A 10,842-nucleotide genomic window follows, 5' to 3' on the forward strand; every position below is an offset into this window, starting at 1 on the left:
GACAGCAGCACCATCCATCACATAACTCCACTCTGTCCTCCCCCGGGTGACTGGACCAGAGGGGCATCTGCCCATGGAAAGCTACCCTAAAGGCTGACCAGTGACAAATGACACAGCCTGAGACAAAAAGATAAGTGGGGCCAACTAGATTCCATCTTTCAAAAAATGTGAAGCAGGAAACTTCAGGAGAATGACACACTTACCTGAGGACAGTGCAGGTATTAATGAGGGGGAGAAAGGTCAGAGGGGCACAATGGGCCACAGGTAAGCTGGTCATGTGGGGACAGAACCTCAGAGTAAGCAGAGGTGATAAGGTGAATAAAAGATGTCTTTCTTTCTTTCTTTCTTTCTTTCTTTCTTTCTTTCTTTCTTTCTTTCTTTCTATCTATCTATCTATCTATCTATCTATCTATCTATCTATCTATCAGAGATGGGGCAGAAAAAAAGCAGACTTAGGGAGAAGAACTTAAACTGGGTCCACAACTGGGGTCCCTACAGCCATCTTGGATCTAGGACCATCCTACAGACCCGGGCTCCACAAGGTCCAGATCTACTGTGGCCACAGGGATCCACTCCTGTGAAATTCCAATTCCCTCATCAGTTCCTAGTACTACTCACCACTTCCTTGAGCTCTCTTGAGAGAGCTCTTGACCTTGCGACTAAATGAATTTAACTAGAGATGGCATGGCTGATGTGAAATTGAAAAGAAAAGAAAAGAAAAGAAAAGAAAAGAAAAGAAAAGAAAAGAAAAGAAAAGAAAAGAAAAGTGTGATTGTAAAATTCAAAGAATCGTAAGAGTTTTCTAAAAATACACGTACACAAAGACCTGCATAGATTCTGATAATTAAACAACAGAAACACTTGTGACACCAAAAACTGCTGCGTTTCATGGCCCTGAGACATAGGGAAGGAACCCGACCCCCTCACAGCACAAGCTGTGACTAGGAATTAACCAACTGCTTTTCAGTTTTTAAGAAACTGCTCCTAACTGTGCAAAAAAGGCGAAAATCAGTTCAGAGCAATGTGAAGACCAACTAAGACACCTGTGGGTCCTGAGCTCTGCTGTGGGGTTTGACTGGCAAACAATAAGAGAAGAGCCTTGTGAACGTCTCAATGCCACAGGGGCCGGCCGTAAACCACTGCTTCATAAAAGGCTACACGTCGTTAAATGGTGCCCACTGAGCAGCCCTTGACCTACCAGACAGTTGGCTTTCACAGCATCTGGACACAGTAGAAAGAGTTCTGGACTGAGAATGAAAGATCCTGGCTCTTCACTTAGCAGCCACGTGGCTTGGACAAGCAGCTCCAACTTTCCCAGCCACAGTTACTCCATCTATGCCACCACAAGTGTGGACTGGATAAAAGATCATCAAGGTCCATCCCTGCTCTCAAACTGTGTCAGCGTGATTCTCAACTACCCACACACAGCGAGTGCAACCATAGTGTGTCTAAAACTCCAAACAAAGAAGAAACCAGGACACCTGCTCTGGCCATAGGACAGAGTCTTTGAAATCAGAATTGCTCCATAAACTACTTTATAGATAGACCTGGGCGATGGCTCCCCAGGTGGCCTATACTGTCCTTCTAGTAGGGCTTGAATGGGTGACTGAAAATAAAAGAGACTTCTTTGTTTTGTTTTTTTTTTAAAATATGGAACACTTCACAAATTTGCGTGTCATCCTTGCACAGGGGCCAAGCTAATCGTCTCTGCATCGTTCCAATTTTAGTATATGTGCTGCCGAAGCGAGGACAAAAGAAACTTTTTTGTATGGCTCATTTCTTATCTCATATTTAAAATAATTTAAGGTCAAATCTACAAAAATTTACACATCTTTGACCTCTTGCCTTTTTTTCTCTCTTACCTCCTTTAAAAAGAACCTGGAACACCTAAGGATTATCTAGCTTCTTTCTTTCAGGTTTTCTTACAAAACATCAGTGGTCACACCCCCTTTTTAATTCAGCACCTCATCAAACCCCTTGCGCAGAGTATTTACATCCCCTCCAATTTTGCTTTGCACCAAGCCCTAAAGCATGCTGCCCACCGCAGGGGTGCAGTGGTCCCTGGCCTCGATGAGACTGACTGTGAGCTCGTGGGAAAGTGGTTCATGAAACCATTGTCAGGCTCATCATTTAATGGAACAATGTTCAGTGTTTTAAAGCTTCCAGTTTTGCACCTCTCAACTGGGAGAGGATCTGGAACCTAGACTGTAGGCGGTTTCCCTCAGAGGATCAACACAATTTAGAAAGAAGATCTATCAGTCCCCAAAAGGCACAGACAGCCTCAATGCTGGAGGGCAGTTTGCAGTGTATTTTAATACCCCAAAATCATGGTGGTAAGTAGATTTTTTCCTAAAACCCTCTAAAACCATTTTAGGATATTTCCTGAAATCCCCATCTGACGTCTTCCACTAGCTCCTCTTCATCCGCAGGCCACTGATCACTCCCCCACGTGGCCTCTTTCTCCGGGAGTGACATGCCCGGTTCTCAGGACACATGTAACAACATAGGAGAGATGGTAGGGGAGCCCTGGGCCAAGAGACAAGGGTCTGGGCAGCCATCCTATTCTGCTCCTAGGTGGATGGTGATCTAGGGCAAGCCGCTGGATCCTTCTGGGTCCATTTACTCATCTCTAAATGAGAGCACTGGGCACCTCAAAAATATCCAAGCATCCCTGCACTCTAACTTTGTGTTCCTGTTCACAGGTGCCCTTCACTGAATCACGAGGTGGAGACGCTGAGGACTCAGAGCGCACGTGCAGCTGGTGAGTGGCTCCAGCCTCTCTGAGCTCTTGGCACTTCGGGGCCCCACCATTTGCTCTGCCTACCTCTCCAGATTTATCTTTGACATTTTGTCTTTACAGAGCCCTTCTGAAAGAACCGAGGGAAAAGTCTGTCTCCCTCCCACTCCAGAGATAACATCCCTTCGTTCCCATTTAAATTTCTCTTGTTAAAAGTTCTTTTATGGAAAATTCTCTGCTCGTTTTTCAGTGTCACCGTGCCCCAGAATAGCCAGCATTGCTTTAAGAATTTACTGCAAATGTCAGCCAGCTTCTCTGCAACATGCACGCATATCTCATTCCTCCGACCACAAACGACAACCCTTAGTGACTTTACTAAGAGTGACAAGTACGACTCCTGCCTCTGTCTCTCTCTTCCTCTGTCTCTCTCTCTCTCTCTCTCACACACACACACACACACACACACACACACACACTCCCTCTCTCTCTCTCCAGCTACTCAGTGCCATCTTCCTTGGCTCCTACAGCAAGGGCACTCACAGTCACCCCGCAGTGCTAAAAGAAGGCAGTGCTGAGAGAAGGCACAACTTGAAATGTCAATCCATGCAGTTTAAGAAAATCGCATCACAGTATACTTGTACTTGTCAGAAACCTATATGTTATTTAACCTAACGTGTTTGCCTTTTTGCTCTGGCTGTCACAGTCTGAAGACAAATTCACTTCCATCACCTCGCTAGCGACTTTGAAACTGCCCACAACCCCTTGTTGATGCCTTTTTGATTCCTCATCATATTATTCTCCTTAAAATCCTTTATATTCTTTTTAAGCTAACAAACTTCTCATCAACAGTAGAGTCTTGCTCACTACATTCTGAGAAAGTAAAGGTTCTAAAATGTGAACATGCTCAACTTCCTCCTCCTATTTCTCTACTGCCTAGAGAACCAGGTCTAAATCCTTGAGTATGTGATTTAAGATCTCTCAGATTCAACCCCTCAATCTTTCCAACTCATGTGCTACCAAGACGGACCCTGTGCTCCAAGTCACACCTACATTGCTGATTCCCAAACACACCCAACATTATCCCTTCTCCTTGACTTTTATTTACGATGTTTTCTCAGTCTGGAATAGGTTCTACCTTCCCCTCCCTAATGGCACTCTTCTCATCTTCTGGAAGTCCTTTCCCACCTTCAAGCCCAGCGCCAAGGCAGCCTCATCCATGAAGCCTTTCGCACGCAGCTGCCATCCATGCCAGTGCCACCAGCAGTCCTGAATCTTCCTCCCCCACCTTCCCAGCAGAGCTCTCTGTCTCCCTGTATCACAGCGCATCTTTGCCTTGGGTCTTTGGATTCAAAGTGTCCCCAAAGTGGAGCCTGTGTGGTTTTAAAAACTGTATTCTACGGAAAGGACTTTCAATTACTGTTGATTTAAATTTGCTGAAGTAGAAAGTGCTGTAATCTGCTTCATCACATTTTTGAAACTTCTACATCTCTGCTTCCTTCATATGAACTCTCTTGTGTTTAATTTTAAAATTTCACATCCTTTTCAGCGTTTTAATTAAACTCTCTCAAGTCTTTTTGGAAGTAGGGAGAGTGTATATTTTAAATGCCTTCTGCTGGCTTATAATTTTGGACTTTTCATTGGGCCATCACTGATTTTGAGGAAACAGCTCATAATTCTTTAAAAATTAATCTGCCTCAAAATATATTTTAAATATTAAGAGGGGGGGAAAACACAACCATCCTTTATGAGATATGGAAGGACTTAGGAGCCGTGAGTCTGAGGATACTTTTGCTATACAGTAATATTCTGCACAAGATATGCACAAAATGTGGAGAAGGGAATCAATATGATGTACAATGGACTGCCACTCATCATTTTTCTGATAATAAGAGAGAGTATGGCAAAGACTTCTGTGTGCATCCCGAAGTCCATTCTGCCCTAGTTTCTTAGTAATAAAGACTCATTTTTTGAGGGAGGGTTTACACTGCTGCCCAGTAAAAGACGACATTTCCAGCGTTCCACTGCAGCTAAAGTAGCCTGTTGTCAAGCTTTGGACAGTGAGATGTAAGCACGAGTGTCCTTAATGTGAGCAGGATGCCTCTTCTCCTCTTGTGCCCAAAATGCTCCTTGGACAATGAGTGAGACCAAACCCTACAAATGGCGGATGAATAAGCCAGAAGGAGGCTGGGAACCTGATGAGTCTGTGGATCTTCTCCACCAGTCCTAGACTGCTTACATCCCATGTCCATCACGTGAGAGTAAACTTCTACCTTATCTAACCCAGTCACTGGGAGCTTTTCTGTGTAGCTAAACCTTCTAATCCTAACTGATATGGATGATAGAATCTTATAAAGGTAGAAAGGGGAAGTCTGGACACTTTTTTTTTGTTTTTTGTTTTTTGTTTTGTTCCCATGTTTTTCTATTCTGATTAGGAGACAAAAATTCAAAAGCAGCTTGGATCAAAGAACCATATCTCAAACAAAACTCAAATTTCTTCTGTATAGCACAGGGAACTATAGTCAATATCTTGTAATAACCTGTAATAAAAAAGAATATGAAAACGAATAATGTGTGTATATGCATGACTGCGACATTGTGCTGTACACCAGAAATCGACACATTGTAACTGACTATACTTCAATTTAAAGGAAAAAAAAAGAACCATATCTCTTTGACAAAAGAAGACAGAGGGAGGGGAATGCCACAGGACTAATTAGGAAAGCTCAGCTGACAGTAAGGCCTGCGACACGGATGCTCTGAACCTGAGTGACCAGAACAGATTGAAAACAGACTGAAGGGGCAAGTTTTCACACAGGTCATGCTGCAGCGTTCTTGGAAAACTCGTGTTGTTGGTGTAAGTAGAGCCCAGAAAGTCTCTGCCTCAAAGATGAAAAACAGGCTGTAAATCAGTGTGAGAAGTAAATACAGGGCAACCTCTAGAGTGACTGACAATGATGGGGTTTTGTGGAAATACCTGTATAGAATACCCATTCTTTTCAAATTGGCTTCATTTTATATATTTTAATGTTCACAAGTTTAATATTTATACGTTTATAGTGTTAAAAAAACTTCTTTATACGAAATAACCCTCTACTTGCCTAGTTGACTTTATAATCATGTACTGATTTTTTAAAAAAATTTATATTCCTAGGGAGGCTCTTTTTGAGGCCTTTCCACTTGTTAAAAGACCCAAATAATCCCCTGGCAGGAGCGACAAAAACTGCAGGAAAACTGCCCGTGATGGGATAATTAGCCTCTATAGGACTAGACTTGAATTTCTAAACCTATTAAATAGCAACATCGATCAGCTCAGTTTTAACCCCAAAAAGGTAGTCGAGTACTTCTACACCAGCCTTCGCTTGTCTTGAGTAAAACCACTTTTTTCCACATTTCCTCAATCCCAAAACTTCTAGAAGATTTCTGTCCTCTGGAAGTTCACATAGTTAGCATTAAATTCTTGCACTCAGTGTCACTTGCATGCACTTTTTCTCTCTCTGTTTTTACCAGCAAATTCTGGTTATTCTCTGTTGTTCCTTGATGCACTGTAGTCCTGCAGCCCGTAATCTCCAGCCCTTCTGTGTGAATGCAGCCCTGGAACCTGCCCCTCCTGTGGATGTCCCTGTCCTCAGAGACTCCCTGCATGGTAAGTGGAGGTCTCAACACCTCTCCCAGTCTGATTTCATGTGACTTGCCCCACGGCTCCATTCCAACAACTTCCAACCTTGGGAGTCTTTTCACCATTTATTTTTTGGGCTCTGCTGTTCCTGCATCTGAACCTTAGCTCAGACCAGGCTGGAGGCATGAAAAATACTTTCCTTTCCCTCATTTGCTCTGCCCAAGTCCATCCTCTCTAGACTGTCCACAGTAACTGGAGGATGCCTTCCCTGCTGCTGCCTGGCTGTGAGTGGCATTTTAGAGAAGATGTGGCTGGCAGGCGTAGGTGCTAGGCTTTGAATGGACCTTAGAGATTATGTGTTTACATGTTCATTTATCATTTAATACTTTGCTATTTCCCAAAAAGTATCTGAAGAGGCTTATGTAAAATGTATATACATTAAAACACTGAGAATACCAAGAGACTATCAAAAGCTATACAGAGAGGGGGAACTCATAACTCCCTTACTGATACATAAAGAAGCAGAGGCTCAGAGAGATGAAGTAATTTGTTAAGATAATTGGGACTAGAAGCCCTTGCTTTGCTGGTGACTGTGGTTCCACACTGATGATTTTCCTTTCTGCTCCAAGTTCCATCAGCATCTTGAGCGACTTCTCTCCCTGTGGGCAGCCCCCCAGCACCCTGGCCTCGGTTCTCTGACCTCCTCATCTCCGCTGAGCTCCTCCTTCACCCCACATCAGCAGCCCCCTCCCAAGGTCACGTCGTGGATCTCATGGTCACCACGTTTGACTTCTCTGACTCCCACAGCACTAAAGTAGACATCTTCCTTTCTTTAGTGGTATTCTATAAATTTTGTTAAGTTATATTTTCAGTTTTATTCAGTTCAACTCATTTCCCTTTTGGTTTCCACTTTGACCTGTGGGTTATTTAGATGTGTGTTATTTAGTGCCCAAACACCTGGGAAATTTCCAGAGGTCTTTCCGCTATTTATTTCTAATTTAATTCCACTGAGGTCCGAGAACATATTTTGTATGACTGGAATCCCTTTAAATGTACTGAGACATATTTTATGACTCACAATATGGTCTCTTGGTAAATACTCTATGGGCACTTAAAAAGGATATGTATTCTGCTATTACTGGGTGGAATGTCCTACAGATGTCAGTTTGGTCAAGTTGGTTGATTGTCAAGTCTTCTACATCCTTACTGACTTTCTATTTATTCTATCAATTGATAGAGGGATATTAAAATTTCCAATTGTAATTGTTGATTTGTCTATTTCTTCTTGCAGTTTTATCAGTTTTTGCTTCATGTATTTTGAAGTTCTGCTCTTATACACAAAAGCTTAGGGTTGTTAGGTCTTCTTGATTATCATTATGAAATATCCATCTTTATCTTTGGTAATATTCTTTGTTCTGAAGTCTACTTTGGCTGTTATTAGTGTAGCCATTCTCTCTCTCTTTCTCTCTCTCTCTCTCTCTCTCTATATATATATATATATACATATATATATATTTGTATATATGTATGTATGTATATATATACATACATATATATATATTGTATATATGTATATATGTATGTATATATATATATACATATATATATATTTGGAATAGTGTTAGGATATAAATCTTTTTTCAAAAACCTATTTGTATATTCATATTTTAAGTGAATTTCTTATAGGCAGCATACAGTTTGGTCTTTTTTAAAAAAATACAATCTGACAATCTCTGTCTTTTATTGGAATGTTTAAAGCATTTAAATTTACTATGATTATGAATATGATGAGATTTGAGCCTATTTTCTTGCTATTAGTTTTCTATTTTCCTCTTCTCTTCCTTGTTCCCCTCTCCCTCCTTTTCTGCCTTCTTTTGTTTTATGACTCCATTTTAACTTATGTTATAGACTGAAAACCAAATTCATGTTGAAGCTCCATCCTCCAACGTGACTGTATTTAGAGACAAGACTTCTATGGAGGTAACTGGGGTTAAATGGGGTCATAAGGCTGGAGCCCCTCATCCAGTAGAACTACTGTCCTTAATAGAACTAGAAGGGACACCAGAGCCCTTGCCGTGCGAACTCAGAGGAAAGGCCATTTGAGGACACAGGGAGAAGCCAGGAAGACAGTTCTCATCAGAAACCGAATTTGCTAGAAGCATGAATTCTCTTTGCTTTTCTTCCCTTTTCTCGGATTGATTAATATTGTTTTATTCTCCTTACTTTCCTCTACTAGCATTGAAATTATACCTTCTATTTCTTGTCTCCCAGTGGCTATCCTTACATTACCCTTAAAAAAGTGTATTTTTCTAACAAAGTCTAAGTTAATTCCTGCTTCTATCCTGTTCTTAAGTCAAGCAAGGATCTGAGTTTGCTTTGCCCTGCCTCAGAATACTCCATTTTGTTTCACATGGTTATTATTCTTTTCACTCTTGTTGCTTGTGCTCAATAGTACATTATATTCACCATAGTATTTTGGTGTTTGTTTCACTTACAATGTCTTTTTGCATCTAATTCCTCCCTCCTGGGTTCATTTTTATTTTTGCAAAAGAGTGGGGATTTATGGTTAGTAAAATTTCTGAGTTCTTGTATGTTGAAAATCCTTACTCTTAAATTATAATTTTGCTGGGCGTAGAATTCTAGGCCGCGAAGGTTTTCCACTAGACCACCACCTAGTGTTCCTACCTCACTCTTTTGTTCTCTGTGGTAGTGGGTGAGGGGTCTGTTATCAAGCTGACTGACATTCCTTTTCAGATGACCATTTCTTTCTCCCTTTTGACTTTAACATTTTTTTCTTTTTGGTGATGTTCTCTAGTTTTACTACAATGTTTCTATATTTCCTCATTTCTGGAAAACCCTTAGTTATTATCTGTTTGAAAAATGTCTTTTTGCCATCCTCCCCACTTCATCCCAGAGTTCTTACTAAAATTACTTTTCATCCCCATCCCTCTGGTTGTGCTTTAAGAGACTTCTTCACTTCTGTTTCCTAAGTCAGGAATTCTCTCTTCAGGGTGTGCATTCTTGTGTTACAGTCACTTGTTTCTGCTTCATATATGGTATTCATACTTTACTTCTTAGAGGATTTTAAACATCCTTGTTTAAAGGCTCTTTCATATACATTTCCCTGTGCTAGCATTTCCTTCTACCTAAGGGGCTCTCTCTCTCTCTCTCTCTCTCTCTCTCTCTCTCTCTCTTTTTAACATTTCTCCACTGGCAAAGAATTTCTTTTTTCAGCTTTTGGGTAAGTCAGAAAAAAAATCTATTTGCCTTCATTTTTGAGAGGTATTTTCACTGGGTATAGAATTCAAAGTTGACAGTTTTGTTTTTTACCTTCATCGCTCCACTCGGAGGCTCCACTGACTTCTTACTTGCCTTGTTTTCAATGAGAAATTCGCTGCCATCCTTACCTTTGTTTCTCTGTATCTAGCATGTCTGTTCTTCTCTGACTGCTTTTGGAATTTTCTCTTTTACACTGGCTTTGTGCAATTTGATTATGATACATTTTGCTGTAGTTTGCTTCATAGTTCTTGTGCTTGGGGTTTATTTGGATTCTTGGATCTATGTGTTTAAAGTCTATCAACTTTGAAAAATTTTCATCCATTATTGTTTTAAATTTTTTTCTGTCCCCCTTTCCCTTTTGGGAATTTCAGTTACATAAATATTAGGCTGCTTTAATATTTCCACAACTCACTAATGCTATCTTCTTTTTAAAAATATTATTTTTCTGTGTTTCATTTTGCATAATTTCTATCACTATGCTTTTAAGTACACTTAAGTTTTCTCCTGCAATGTCTAATCTACTCCTAAACCTACCCAAGTATTTTTCACCTCTAGAAGTTCAACATGGATTTTTCTTTGTTTTCCATGCCTCTACTTAACATTTTGAAAGTTTGGAACACTTAATAATAATTGTTTTTATGCCCACGTCTACTAATTCTAACATGTGTGTCAATTCTGGGTAAGTTTCAATTGATTTTTTCCTCTTATTATGGGTCACATTTTCCTGCTTCTTTGCATGCCCAGTAATTTTTTATTGGATGCCAGACATTGTGGATTTTACCTTAATGGGCATCCAGTATTTATATATTCTTATAGCTATTCTTGAGCTTTATCCTGGTGTGCAGCTAAGTTACTTTGAAACAGTCTGGCTCCTTTTAAGACTCGTTAGGCAGAACCAGAGCCTCGTTCTTCTAGGGCTTGTTAGTCCCCACTACTAAGGTAAGATCCTTCTGAGGACTCAACCTGACGTCCTGAGAATTTAATGTTTCCTACTCTGGCTGGTGGGAACAGGCACTACTGCAGACTCTTTGTGGGCTCTGGGTACTCTTCCCTCTAATTATTTCAGGTAATTCTTTCCCATCCTGGGGTAGTTTCCTTTTAAGCAAGTGCTGATTGATACTTTGATGAGTACTTGAGGGAGACCCTCTAAAGAGCTCCAGAGTTCTCTTTTTGTGAAGCCTTCTTTTCCCTACTACTCTGTCCTGTGAAA

At 40.7% G+C, this 10,842-nt stretch overlaps 1 non-coding gene across 1 annotated transcript; it reads right to left on the bottom strand.

Annotated features, from left to right (window-relative positions):
* Positions 1–1,644: 1,644 nt before the first annotated feature.
* LOC116282077 (U6 spliceosomal RNA) lies at positions 1,645–1,751 on the bottom strand. The gene has a single exon (XR_004191556.1). It is a non-coding gene; the product is annotated as a U6 spliceosomal RNA (small nuclear RNA).
* Positions 1,752–10,842: the final 9,091 nt, after the last annotated feature.

This window comes from Vicugna pacos, chromosome 1 (genome assembly GCF_048564905.1).
Source record: "Vicugna pacos chromosome 1, VicPac4, whole genome shotgun sequence".
NCBI classification, from domain to species: domain Eukaryota; kingdom Metazoa; phylum Chordata; class Mammalia; order Artiodactyla; family Camelidae; genus Vicugna; species Vicugna pacos.